The following is a 15,536-nucleotide window of genomic DNA, read 5'->3' on the forward strand; positions in this document are numbered from 1 at the left end:
CATCGTTGGCCGTTGTCATTCGATACGGTGTGCAGACTATTCGGTCCGATGACCGGTCTATACATTTCCTCCCTTCCTACCTGTGCGTTCATGTCACCGATGACGGTTTTGACGTCCCGCAGTGGGCATCCATCGTATGTCTGCTCCAGCTGTGCATAGAACGCTTCTTTCTCGTCGTCGGGTCTCCCTTCGTGTGGGCAGTGTACGTTGATGATGCTATAGTTGAAGAAACGGCCTTTTATCCTCAGCTTGCACATCCTTGCGTTGATTGGCTGCCACCCAATCACGCGTTGGCGCATCTTACCCAGCACTATGAAGCCGGTTCCCAGCTCGTTGGTGGTGCTACAGCTTTGGTAGAAGGTAGCCGCTCGATGCCCGCTTTTCCACACTTTCTGTCCTGTCCAGCAAATCTCCTGCAGCGCCACGACGTCGAAGTTGCGGGGATGTAATTCATCGTAGATCATCCTGTCGCAACCTGTGAAACCTAGCGACTTGCAATTCCATATTCCAAGCTTCCAATCGTGATCCTGTATTCGTCGCCTAGCTCTTTGTCGATTATATCGAGTCGCATTATCTCTTATATTGTTCGTAATGATTGGTTTTCCAGGCGGCTTATTGGGCCTGCGCAAACCTCCTGTCTCGTCGGAGGGCCGTCGTGTCAGGGCTGTTTAGCGTCCCACCTAATACCAGGACTTGGGCTTGTGCGCTTTGAGCACACGGCACACGGTCGCTTATAGATAAAAGCACGAAAAATATGATAAACTGTGATATATGGGACATTAGGGCAAAACGAGCTTAATAACTACATACAGAAGTGTCTCACGTCTATAAAACATCTCGCTGAATTTCTTGGAAAACTCCCTTTCGAATAAGCCCTTAATCTTCTATGTGTGTCGTTTGTGAAAAATGTTATCCCATTTTAAATATAAAATTACATTAAATGAGCTGTATGACCCCTAAATCCCCTATAATTCAATATTTTAATGAATTATGTGATTATTTCCCGAGTAGCAAACTTGTCATATATTAGTCACTGTGACTCATATGCGACCAAATCCAGTTACATTGAAGTTGTTGCAACAAAATCCACCTGAATTGTGCTACTAGGGCTGTTATTTTCATTATATCATTGGAAAATATCAACTAAATTAACATTACTACATCATTTCCTTGCTCAGAATCATTGAGCTATATTATTTTATAGGGGAATTTGGGCAAAAAGGTAAGAAAAAAGAGTATCTCCCATCACCTCCTATCTATGATCACATCAAGACTCATAACATATGACTATTCTTGTCTAGTTGTGCTATCGGGTATGGTTTGGAAATGTTTGGCATCGGTGCAATTCAAAAGTTTTTAAAAATCGTTTTTTACTCAACAAATAACCAAATAAAACATTTGTGAAACGATTTATTTCATAAATTTTTGTTCAGCAAACATTTGTCAATATCTGTTCAACACTTTGGGACAATAATATCAACACTTATCTGTAAATATTACTTTTTTTACAGAATACATAAAAATTGCACATAAAATGCACTTTGATGCTTATTTGACCCCAAAATCCTTTAAATTTCCAACTTTTACCAACAAAATATATTTAGTGCCCTTCTGTAGATCCACAGTGAAGAGATAAATACAATTTTAGAACGATGTCTTAAAGATAAAATGACAAATAGTTTGAAAACTCGCGGTATATGGGGCATTAGGGCAAAACGAGCTCAATAACTACATACAGAAGCCTTCCACGTCCATGAAACAGCACTCACTGAATTCTTTGCAAAATTCCCTTTCGAATAAGCTCTTGATCTCTTCTGTAAGTTGTTCGTGAAGAAAGTTATCAATTTTTTCCACCTTTGAAATCGGATTTTCCCATTGTGCAATGTTACGGCGATTCCTTAGCAGCTCCAGATCGATAAGCCGATAGCAGATATTATAACTTGACTGGCGTAATGGATCTCTCCACGGTAGTCTACGCAGAGCAAATCGTAGGAAACGTCGTTGCACGGACTCAATTTGTTCTGCACCGTTCATTGGGATTCCGAACGGGGCGCAGCAATACTCCAGTATAGACCGCACCAGTGAGCAAAACAGATACTTCAGACAGTAAATGTCAGAAAATTCTTTGGCCAAAGAAAGATAAAGCCCACCTTGCCCACAACGTACGAGATGTGCATATTGTACGTTAGTTGGAAATCCAAAATTACGCCCAAGTCTTTGACATGAGTTAGTCGTTCTATTTTAGTATTCGGGTGCGTGTAGGCCAAAATGGTGGCTCCAGGGCCTTATGGAGTTCCGAACACCATTCTAAAGGCAGCAATAATTGCGAACATCTTCAGGCTAGCTATGCAGAGATACCTCCATGAGGGTAGTAGTTTTCCCGATAGATGAAAAACAGGCAGAAGTTGGTTCCGTTACCGAAAGCCGGGAAACCGTCTAATTAACATGACGGGCAAGTTGCTGGAGACGATCATCCTCAACAGGCTGACCCCGTACTCAGAGGGTACTGGCGGCCTCTCAAGCAATCAGTTCGGTTTTCGTAAGAATGCATTCAACAGCGTAAGCTGGGATGCCATCGGGCTCTCGTTACACCGTCTTAGCCGGTGGGCCTGTATCGGATTTTGAAAAGCTATTTCCAGAACCGTATACTATTATACGAGACCGATGCCAGTCAGAGAAGTGTTCCAATTTATGCAGTAGTACGGCAAGGCTCATTATTGGACCCGGTATTATGGAATATTATGTACGGCGGACTTTTGAAACTAAAGTTCTCTTCTGATGTCAAGATCGTCGGCATCGCCGATGACCTTAGAAGTCTACGGGGATTTAATTCTTGTGGCAGCATACGCGATCAACACACTGGCGGATTGGAAACTCTTCTAGTATTTTGTCCCCATTGAAAACCTTAGATTGGTCCTTGGCCACCGGAGATGTCTGGGTTTTTCGAGGGTATGTTAATGCATTTTTTCTTCTGCTTGTCCTTTTAAGTGACGTATACTTCCATCATGTTTTATCCTTTTCCCAGAAACTAGAACTAGTATGCTGACCAATGCTGGCTGATCGAAAATCCGTAAGGTATACGCAGAAATATGGCCATTTCCAAACGGTCTGGGATTGGCCCTGAACAGATGTAACTATCGCAGATCACCCAGAAACTATTACCAATTGGCCAATGAGTCTTAGGGTCGATTTCTTCACCTCCGCTTAGTGCTTAAACCAGGTTTAAGCGTATGGGTTAGCACCGTTGATCTTGGCCATCACGACATCCTCAGCGGAAGAGTGTACCACCTCTTGGACCAGCTACCGTCCCGTTGTGCTAATAGCCGCCATCCTAAATCCGTTCGTCACCTAATTGACGACAGGAACGTTGTACGGGTCGAGCAGGAGGACGACTACCACAGCAACTGCTAAACAGATGTACAGTGGTTAAAATTCAATTGTGTTACTAGCACGGCTTCTTCTTGTTTGTCTCTCCGATAGGACACGAAGGTCCACCCAAAACGTGGTTACAGGCTTGCTTTTTGTTGGCGCAGATGAGGCACTTTGGTGCCTTATCGCATTCCTGCGCCTTGTGCTCTTCCTCACCACAACGCACGATGACACAGGTTACTACGGTCTGGGTCCATACAGTCGTAGGACTTGTACCCCGACTCTAAGCACGAATAGCACTTGTTCACTGATGGCGGCTGGAGTTTGCTTACTGGGCATACTGACCAGCTGATCTTCAACTTCCATTCTCTATGACTTTTTTTGGCTTCCGTGACTGATCTAAGGTAGGCTACCTGCGTGCCAAAGGTACCGCCTCTTAGGCGTATAGAGGTCTTCTCAACCTCTGTGCCGCACTGCTCTCTGATGGCAGAGACGACGTCGTCCGCGTTCGTAACATCGTCCAGTTACTTGAACTGGAGGGTCACTTCCGCCCCCAACGACCTCACATTGACGTCGTCACCCAAGATCTCTTGGGCCAACTTCCTATAGTCCGTCCCACTAGCTTGCGCTCCGCGTTTCAGAATCAAGATCATTTCACCGGTCTTGACGCTTAGCACGTCCTGACCTAGCACCGAAAGCTTTTCTGCCGCCCGCATCGATTTAAGGACTTCGGTGTACTTTTCCTTATCTGTTTTCACCAACAAGGCCTCGTCTTTATCCTTTGCTTTCTTGCAGGTCGAGATAAGCTCGACTTTCGCTTTGCCCTACTGACCAGCTGCCAAGGATTTTCGGTCTCTTGTGCCGATGGCACCGGCCGGCTGGTACCCTCTTCTGGCCCGGTGACTTGCGTCTGGTAGGCGCCTTTCGCCTTTTTGGGCCGAGAAGTCGCCTTCTTGGGTCGATGCCCTATGTATCCCAATCTGTTCCGTCCAGACAACGTTTTGCCTTTATGGTCGCACGTCGTTTGGCTTTGCTATGAGCGCCTTCCCCGGATTGCTGCCCATGCTGTTTCGGGCCGGCCAATTAGGCCGTCAGGGCGAAATCAATCGCCTTTTGGGCCATAGTCCTAGGAAGCAGAAAGCATCAGTTTGGTCACATTGTCGGCCTTCTCTCTTCCCACCACCCTGATAAACGCGTCCTGTTCTTGTCTTGCAACTCGGGCGAAGCATCCGAAGGCTCTGTTGCAGTTCCTTACTGATGTTCTGCCTTGCACTCGCGAACTCGATGATATTATCGAGATGCTCGACGACCACCCGTATCCCGTTGTCACTTGCGGAGCGTGCCGGGAAACTCTGGGGCTATTAATTAATTATTAATTTTTGAATAACTCATTATCGTATGGTAGAATTAATTTTTGAATCACTCATTATTGTTAGGCCCCCCATGTGGCTGTCGTCGAATCCTACTGGAGTAGTCGCCCTCAAAGATCCCATGGTTATCTTTGCATACCTAACGGTATGCAAGGTATTCATGCAATGGTTTACACTTACATGTTCAGATCCAGATCAGCGCAAGTTTGGATACGGCATCTGAGCCTACTCCAACCCCGCAGGAAAAGCTTGGTGCCAGGATTAGACAGCGTGCTACAAGGCTCGCCACGGACGGGTGGAAGACCGGCTAGTCATTAGCCCACTCGCCGATTCAAGTCAAGGTCACCCGGCTCTACTAAAAGAGTAGAATGTCCGACTGCCAGCCTTCGCTTTCACAATATTACAAAATCCAATTACTATTACTGCGATATCTTGTCGTTAACACGCGGCCAGAATGCCATAATCAGGACTTCACTGGTATTGATCCTGATGTGCCAATTGACACTTCATGGGCCCCTGCACCTAGGAGTATGGCAACTACAAAACATCCCCAACCCACCCTCTGATGTATTGCTCAATCTTTCAGTACCTGGGTCTTTATTTATGATTTGTGGTTGTAGATTTCATTTTGGTCATGGAAGGCGCTTTATGACGTTCTCACTTTCTGCGGAGTCCGAAAACCATTTTCAATGTTTCCTGTATTGGAGTTATTTTTTAGTGTGCGCCCCCTCTATTGCCTATGTGTGGTAACGCCCCCAATTTTTGCCAACTAACTAGCTTTCAGTTCACAACTACAGCACTGATCACGCTGTTACATGTCGTATTTGACCCATCGTCTGTCATCATCGGGAGTCTTGTTGAACGATATTCTGCTGGCGGGACCAAATTATAATGCTGGCCTTTGCGGTTTCACCGATTAATCTTTTGTGCAAATGTATGGCCAAGTATTGGCGCATCCAGCGGACCGTGACATCCAACACATTTTTTTCCTGTATGTACTATTTTACGGTACCAAGCTCGACTTTAAAGTCGATGATTTTTTATCCGGTGCAGAAGACGAAGAACAAGCAAATGGTCGAAATTCTTAAAATTGAAAGCTTCAGAAAATTTAAGCTATCAGATTGCCTCGATGTATCTTCCCGAGTCGGATTCAACTCCGTCGATTATAATAAGACGCCTCCGAGCAAGTGTTTGCTGCATATATGCGTGAGCAATCGATGAACTGAATAATGGTGTCGCCAGTCAAGCAAATTTATCTACCTCGACTAGGACTCAATAGTGCACATCTTTTCATAGATCCAGTGGCGTAGCCACGGGGGTGGTTTTGGGCATAAAAGCCCCCCCCCAGAGACAAAATTTTTAGAAGAATTTTTTTTTTTCAAAAAAAATAATGTTCAGAAAACCCCCCCCAGACCAATTTTCTGGCTACGCCACTGCATAGATCTGATGCGCAACTTCACCGGAGTCAGAGGTGGTTTCAAGGATCACCGTGGTTGAAGAAAGATAAGTCCGCATGGCAGCAAGAAGCACTGGAATTAAAACATATAAAAACTTTTCACACAATGTCAAAAACTGCCCTACGAAGTTGTAAAGTAGCTGATCACCGATTGTTCCAGCTTTTCATTTATTATTCTGCATTAGCTTACCACGATTTGGCGCAATTGGAGCTTGCACTAGTTGAGATGGTTCATCCATATGCATTCGGAGCTGTTCGTGTGATGTTGCGTAGATTTTATCTATTTATCAACAATCTATACGACCGGTCTTGCACACTTCCGCCAGATTGGAACTTTGTGGCCTCGTGGACGTGGAGGATATTCCGGTAGATGGGTGCCATTCCATATATATGTACTCCTACGGTAGAGAAAATGAACATAAAAATTAATCTTTTAAATATTTATTATTTTCAACTTAGGAGAACGGTTTGCCACTTCATCTCATAGCTCCTATTTCCATCCCATCAAAAACAAAGCAATGGAAAGGAATTGTGTTTGTTTATTATTTTTGTGATTTTTTTCAGCAGTGAGCACGCATGTTTACAAAAAGAAGCGACGAATTTGGTGCCGTATTTCTTTGTTTAGCGATGAGATGGATATATGTACAGTGAGATGGAGATCGGAACAGTTCCCCTACCATTTTTTTCAACTTCCGAATTGACAGACGAATGAGTATAAACAATATTTTTTTCGCCTACTTTTTCAATTACGTTCACCAATTGTCAAAATTACTTTGGTAATTTGATCAAAATTTCCTTGACCAATTTCCTTGAGATCTCCATACTAAGCTATACTGAGGTGCCATCAAACAGCGACTTCATATTCAATAATGTCCTTAGGAAGCGTCCACAAATTACGTAACGCTTAGAGGGGAGAGGGGGGTTGAGCGAAGTGTGACGATCGATATAATTTTTTTTAGATGTTTCATACAAAAAGTGTGACATAGGGGGGAAGGGGGTTAAAAATGACCAATTTTTGCGCTACGTAATTAATGGATCTTCCCTTACTTGCCTTATATAGCAAATCCGAATAACGAATTTGCTATCATTTGCTTCCGTTGTTGTTCTTTCAATTTCGCCGACAAGGTCACTCATTGATTGACATTGATCACAATAAAAGGACAGAGCTCGGCTTTGCTGTCAGCTGCGTACAACAAAGGATATGTAGCTGTCCGATACCGACGCCACCCATCCATTCCGGAACCGTTGGCTTCCGTCACGTTGAAAGAGGCCGCCCAGGGTCCCACCGGAACTCGCCGCCATGTCCACCGCTTTTGTTGCTGGTTATTTGGACTTTTCCCTACCGGTAACTTTTACCACTTCAATATCGATGAGAAAGTCGAAATCGCACTGCCGCGTAACGACTCGTAACGACTAGGTTTTTATCTAAAAATTGTAGCATATTGTTTTGTCTTTTTTGTAATTTCATTCTTCTAAGACGATCGATCGTCAATCTAGCCAAATACACTACAAATACTCTCCGTTCAACCCCCGCAGCTTAATGATAATGGCCAACGTAATGGACCGGGCGTGATTTGACTGACGATGATGGCTGCTGCTAAGCCCCTCTCCCGATCGCCTTCACGCCGAACGCTGATGCGCTCTTTACAGCTAATTAATTTATTGAAAAGATGATAAAATTTTACGATAATAACCGCACCCCGACAAGTCCGAAAAGCGAAACAAGAAGAATGCATCCGGAATTTACAACGAGTTGCCATCCGCCCGCTCGTTGATGACTGCGGGGGGTATCTATCAAACGAAGTTCGTCCGCGTATAAAGCAAAGTAGGATAGCGATTTGGCTTCTAGCAGCGAGAAGCGCAAGTAGTGAGAGTTATTAATTTATCTTCAACCGTGTCTCGTTGTCGGAAAGTTCGATTGCGGCGCTGCTGCCGGCACGAGGATGTCCTTTTTGCTCGACGAAGCAGAACCGGGAGGAAAAATCATCACCACACACCGCCCCGCGACCGCTCGCTGCTTTACGCCACGCCATTAGCAAGCATCGTCGCTGTAAAACCTGCAATTATCCCGTCTTGAGCCGAGGACAAGAAAAAGGACCGGCGACTTACTGCGCGACACTGACGATGCGGCGGGGTGTTGTTTGTTGTCACGAACATAATTGTGCGCTGGGGTGGGACAAAATCCTTCAGAAGTTCTATCGGAACAAAAAAGAAAAGTATAGCATGGAAATGAATTTTGATTAAAATAATGCCACCGTTTGCATTTAATGGTGGATTTGGTCGGATAACAAGTGGGGATCAATCGCAGCAGAGAATCGGGAATTAATGTGAATTAATGCTAAAAGCAAATATTGGTTCCGTTTTTTGTGGTATGAAGAATCACTTTTAAAAGAGGGTGATTTTTGTCAACTACAGATAATGGACCTTGCTTGCTGATTTTTTTTCGAAAATTAGTCACGTTTTATATCAATTTCCATGTAATTGATTTCCTTTTATCTTTTAAGGAACATGCGTAATTTGTCTTCAATAGTGCTTCGATTGTATCAGTAGAATGTAACAGTAGTGTAAATGCGACCAATATATTGTTTTCAACTTCTTCCGATTTCTCAATATAATTCATTTACAATTTGAATTATAGAAACGCGTGAAACTTCGCAATATAAATTTTTCTTGTCAACCAAACTACATGTTGAAATGATCCAATTTTGAATAACTTTTGTTTTTTTCTTTTTTAAACTTTAGAATTTTTTGGCTTTACTCAATAATTGCATGATGCTTTTACTTGATACTTGATACTTGATGGGCTACAGCTCTTCGATGAACCTACGCCGAATGGAGTATCCTTCTCCACTGGACTCGATCCTGGGCCAATCGCTCATGATGCTTTTATTGATTGGTAATTCATTGAGAAATCTTACCATATCGGAATATCCCTACAATATGTAACTCATTGACGATTTCTCTAAAGATAGCACTAGAAGAAACCCTTCGAAAAATCGAAAACACTTTCCCAGAAGGGTGACTCATACACTTGCCAACTTTGTCACACCTGGGGACCGGTTTTCGGACATTGCCGCAATATTAGCCCCTTCCTATCTAGACGCGCATAAACAATTTAAGCAAATTTTACGATCTTTGATGACTATTGACAAAGTAAGTCTCGTCTCCCTTCCCAAAAAAAAAATAATTCAATGTTGATGAAATAATAAACAGAACAAGGAACAAACGAAGGAAAAACGCGAACGTTCTTCTTACGCTCCTTGAGAATTCCCACGTGGATCATGTCCACCAGGGCGCGCACTGTGGTCGGATATCATGAAATCATGGCATTAATAAATAACTCCTTAGGGTTGCCTCATAGAAGTTTGGTGTCTTCCACAAAGTTGTTGCTTGATAAGTAGGCCTTCATATGGTGATAAAACTATAGTTCGGAACTCTACCGCTAGGGCGGCGCTTCAGCTAACTTTTTATATGAGCATGACAGGATGATGGTGTCTTCTGCAAAGTTTTAAAACTTAGTATTATGAGCAACTCTTGCGAAGAAACCATCTTTGAAAAGGCTTTTGATTCTGAGATACAATGCCTTTTTTGTATAAAATGTGCTTTTATTCCCAAAATTTGATTATTTTTAGTTTAAATTTGTATCTAAATACAATATTTATTTTCGCATAAACTTTCTATATCCCAGAGAGTAATATATGGTAGGGTCTGACCCGATTTAACCAACAAATAACCTAAAAAATTCCTTAATTATTGTAAAAAATTTAAAATATATAGAAAAATCGGTTTATTTTCCCACTCCCTCCACATCCCACCGAGATTTTATCTCGGAGAGAATGTTTGGGTTGTAAAGAATGAAACGGAGGGGAATTTGGTTGCAGAAACTTGCCGTAACTCTCAAACGACCTACTTTTATTTGTTCAACTGTATGATTTTGCGCTCAATTTAACATACGCCAAGAATTCCTTGGCTGTAGTCCTACTATTACTACCATTTATGAAGAATAAGCAATGAAAGTTTTTTGCTGGTACTATATTTTTCTTAAATAATAGTTGTAAATATTTTAATATTTATTTAACGTTGGCATACGAACTGCTTATGCTGAACGTAATATAAATACAAAATTTTTGTACCATTAATCATCAAAGAACGTAATTATATTTTTTCAGAACTAGGAGCTGTTTCACAATTTCCGGTGATGTTTCATGAGAGCCCATTTTCAACGATTTAGATCTCGAAGAAGAAAATAGAATAACGCCAAATATACTGACACCAGATGGTATTTCTGACGAATCTTATCAAATACACATTTTCTAATTATTATGATTTGCACACTCCTCGAATGAGACATAGGTTTACGGACAACGTTAATTAATTTACGTTTTGCCATGAACTAGTCAGAGCTTACTGAGAGTATAGTTAAAATCAAACCTTCTTGTTTCGAAATCCGTCCAGAGTGTACTAACTTTAACTTCAAGGGAACCAAATCTGTATTGCCATAAAGTGATTTCTAAGCTAAATTCCAGACCAATATATAAAAAAAATACTGCAGAATAATCAAAACGAAGCCCAGAAAGCTTATGTGCTCATTATAATATGAATTTTACGGCCTACTTTGATTGAATAAGTGACAGGTTTCCGTCAAACATATGCGGAACTCAATAAATATTAAGGCACTGTGAAAGATTTACGGCAAATTTCTGCAACCGAATTCGCGTCCGTTACATTCTTTATAACCCAAAGATTCTATCCGTGATAAAATCTAAGCGGGAAGTGGAGGGAGTAGGAAAACAAATCGATTTTTCATCATATTTTTGAATATTTTACAAAAATTAAGGCGTTCTGCAAGTTATTTCATGGTCAAATCGGCTCAGACACTACTATGTATTACTCTCCGGGATACAGAAAAATTATGTGAAAATAAATATTTCACATAGATTCAAAATTAAACTAAAAATAATCAAATTTTGGATATAAACTCACATTTTTTACATAAAATGCATTGTATCTCAGAATCAAAAGCCTTTTCAAAGATAGTTCCTTCACAAGAGTTTCTTATAATACGGAATTCTTGATTTTTGCTGAAGACACCATCATCCTATCATGCTCATATAAAAAGTTAGCTGAAGCGCCGCCCTAGCGGTAGAGTTCCGAACTATAGTTTTATCACCATATGAAGGCCTACTTATCAAGCAACAACTTTGTGGAAGACACCAAACTTCTATGAGGCAACCCTAAGGAGTTATTTATTAATGCCATGATTTCATGATATCCGACCACAGTGGCGCGCCCGGCAAACACAGGGTAGAAAAAGTGAATCCATAAAAAAGTCCGGAGTGGTTCCATAAAACTGCTGCAACTGAACAAAGTGCAATAAAATTTAAGTCCAACTGGCAGATGAGACTCGCCTTCGGTGAGTCTCGACAATGACGACAAAAAGTGTAAGTAAACGAAATCTCAAAACGAGTTAAAAATGGGTGACGAAATTGAATTGAATTTAGGAGCTCATTTCCTCGTCCGGCAGAATTTGGCTCTGGACCGGTCCGGGAACATCGGTTCGAGTCAAGGTTCTTTCCTCCGCCGGCAGGGGGAAATGCTCGCATAAACGTGCACGAAGCACTACACTGGCTGGTGCAGTTTAGTGAGCCGGGCAAATGAAACGAGGTAATGAAAGTTTGCTCATTCTCACTTGGAGCTTAAATGGCAGCGCTTCTGTAGTTGGCTTGGCGCTACTGAATTTTAACTGCTTTTGTCGGATCATTCCGAGGACCGGAAGTGTTTGCCTGGACGTTTCTGTTGGCCCAACTACGAGACGGGCAAATTTGAGCTTTGTTCCTCAAGTGTAAATGTTAAAAGTTTGATTGCTTTCAAATGTGAATGCTGACTGGGAGATTATGGAGGAAGAAGCTTGAATAGAAGTTGTGCTGAAATGTTTGACTTTACAACATTTTTGGATCTTTAAAATGCAACAGAGGTTCAAATATTAGAAATATTTCCGACACTAAACAAAATTTTGAATATGTTTACATTAATTTTACATTACATTAGGTATGTAATCCAATTCACAAGATCTGAACATTTAAGTGCTACATTGGAATAAACAGATAAGTAAATCAATACAGAAACATTTCATCTTATTTTAATTCAATTTCACTAGAAAACAAATAACTTTTAGTGAATTTACTAATCATGTTCAAATTATTAATTCTAGAGGTTTACCACTCCTTGCAGGCAATCGAGGAACGCATTGTGTGAGGCCCACAGGTGCTCTTGTGTTATTTTAACCCTGGCTGCCGCTTAAAGAGAAAACCTCCATGTTTTTAAGAGCAGATAGCAGCTTTCTATATACTCCAGACAGCAAAGTCCATGGGGTTCAGGTCCACCGTACTCGCTGGTCCGAAACCCGAAATGATACCTGGAAAAAGATCCGCAATCCGGAGTTAGGTTTGCTTCACTTTTCGAGTCGGTGCCACCTTTGTCTGGAAAGTCGGTGCCAACTCTCCTGTCGGAATATTCAACCCCTGATACCAAAACAACAACTCGTCCACAGTTTGACGACGTTCTTGAACTTGGACTTATATAGAACAAATTCCAAATATGTGTGTACTCCAAATTTTGTTTTACAGATTATTTACATGGTCGTTCAAAAATTTCAAACAAAATATTTGCAAAGTTGATCCATTTCGCATGATTCTGCGAGAAATCATGGAATTTTTTTACACGGATTTGAGAATTTTGAACACATCCCCCGTGTAAAACACAATCGGGTGTATATTGTATTGAATTTTCTTCATTCACTAGTGTAGCAGTTCAATTGCCGGACCCTGTAAGTACCTTGGTTCTCGTTGCGGAGAAATCGCAGCTTCTCCGACTAGACTTCTCGAAAAGTAGTAAAGGTTATTGCTGGAACTGACGGAATACTGGAGAGATATGATCCAGGGTGTTCTGAAGTTTGTCATACAAAGCTGCGTTTTTCATAAGGTGAAGACAAAAAGATATATTGGTCCTCATTGCTCTCGTACCCAGAATCGCTTCTAAACGTATAGCGAAGCCATTACCTGAAATTCTCTATCCAGAAGATTGAAACATCAAGTGAAGTATTCTCAAAAGATTTCGACTTTGGGTTTGTTGACGTAAGTGACTAAAAAGGTGAAAGCTGAAAACCACTCCGAAAACTGAACTACAAAGTTCACAGTCGAAGTTCATCCACTAACTGTGAATTGTATATCTTAAATTTAACATGTGAGGCGGAAAACTTGAGCACCTCATTGAATTCTTGTCATGGACTTGAAGAAAGTTCGAAGCAACTTTCTTGCTTGATACTGCAATCTTATCAAGACAGCTGCGCTGCTAAGAATTTCTCTTCATACAGGGACGTACCTTGGTAGCGATTGTACCCCGTGTGGCATAAAGTCGTTTGGCATAATGCCGTTTGACATAATGGTCGTTTGGCATAATTTGGTATTAAAATTGTGACTGAAGAATAACATTAAGCCATTCAGCTACGTTGATTCTAGTATGAAACATTAGGCGCATGATTGTACGACGCGGCAAAAGAACAATAAAGAAGGTTCCTGTGAAAACAGAAATATTTTAAATGTTGACAATGCAGCAAGATAAATCTTCTTTGAATTAATTTGACATTGGTGGATACTGGATAGTCTTATTCTCCTTGTAAGGAAAATCTGTCAATTTTTTTCCAATTTCGTTTATTTGGTAGGCTCAGGCGTGTATAACACTTTACGGAGCCATTGTTCTTTGTGATATATACAATCAATATCATTTTATTATACGGTTAGTAAGAGGGGGTAGAAGCCAGCGTACTCGTGGTGACTCGAGGTTAGTTTACAATGTTTAAGGATGGACGGGGCTTAGGATTTGGGATCAGGAAATTTCAGCTTCTCATCCGGGCATTTGGCGTCAGGGACGATGTGTCGTCGTGCTCGAGGAATGGTTTGACTGGGAGCATTTTCCGGATGGCAAGAGCTATGGAGCTCTATGGAACAAAAAGGCAGAGACAGAAAAAAAAAAAAAGAAAGAAAAAAAACAAAATGTTAGATTTTTATGTCAGAAGCACAAAGAAAACTATAAATGGCCTGCATATAGACAACATCACGATCTCCAAAAACACCGCGAACTTCCCTGAAGGGTTGTTTACCTCGGGCCACAAGGGTATCCAATAATTGCTCTCTGGAGGCGTCATTTTCCGAGCAGGACCAAACTACGTGATCGATGTCATCATAATCGGCTCCGCACCTACATAAGTTGCTATCGACAAGGTTTATTCTGTACAGATGTGCGTTTAGTGAATAGTGATTGGACATAAGCCTCGACATCGTGCGAATGAAGCCTCGACTTAAGTCCTCACCTCTGAACCACGCTCGCCCAGAAACTTTTGGAACTATGGAAAATAGCCACCGTCCAAGTTCGTTGTGTGTCCAATTTCTTTGCCAACTTTGAAGAGTACTCTGACGGACTAATGGGAAAAACTCGTTGCTCGAGTATTGTCTATCATAAACCTCACCTTCCTGTGCGCCCACCTTTGCCAGCGAGTCTGCCTTCTCATTGCCGTAGATTGAGCAGTGAGATGGGACCCAAACAAAGGTAATCTTGAATGATCTTTCGACCAAAACACGCATCTGCTCTCTTATGTTTGTAAGAAAGTAAGATGCGTGCTTAACAGGTTTCATCGACCGGAGTGCCTCGATAGAACTAAGACTATCCGAGAAGATGAAATAATGGTCTACGGGCTGATTGGAAATTATCCCCAAAGCGAAGATAATTGCTGCCAGCTCAGCAACATAAACCGAACACGGTTCCTGAAGTTTTCGGAAGGTGGTTGAAGTTACATTGAAAACACCGAAGCCAGTGGATCCGTTAATGCGAGAACCATCAGTGAAATATCTGTTGTTGCAATTGATGTGTTCATATTTTTCTGAAAAAGGGAGGAATAGAAATATTTCGAAGATGATCTGGTATTCCTTGAATAGCATGTTTCATGGACAGATCGTATTCAATTGAGGAACTGTCGTTGGTGAAGTGAACTCGAGGTGGATTATAACACGGAAGACAAAGATCTGAAGAAATGTAGTTGAGATAGACTCTAAGGAATCTTGAACGACAAGTTAGTTCAAGCATATTGTCGAAGTTATCTAGAACAAGTGTGTTACTTGTTCCACATTTGACGAGTATTCTAAGTGAGAGCTCCCAGTAACGGTACGTTAAAGGAGTGACTCCAGCAACTACTTCCAGGCTCATGTTATGCGTTGAATGCATGCAGCCAAGGGCAATACGCAAACAACGATACTGAATTCGTTCCAATTTGATCAGGTGGCAATCAG

Source organism: Armigeres subalbatus, chromosome 1, assembly GCF_024139115.2.
Source record: "Armigeres subalbatus isolate Guangzhou_Male chromosome 1, GZ_Asu_2, whole genome shotgun sequence".
Classification (NCBI taxonomy): Eukaryota; Metazoa; Arthropoda; class Insecta; order Diptera; family Culicidae; genus Armigeres; species Armigeres subalbatus.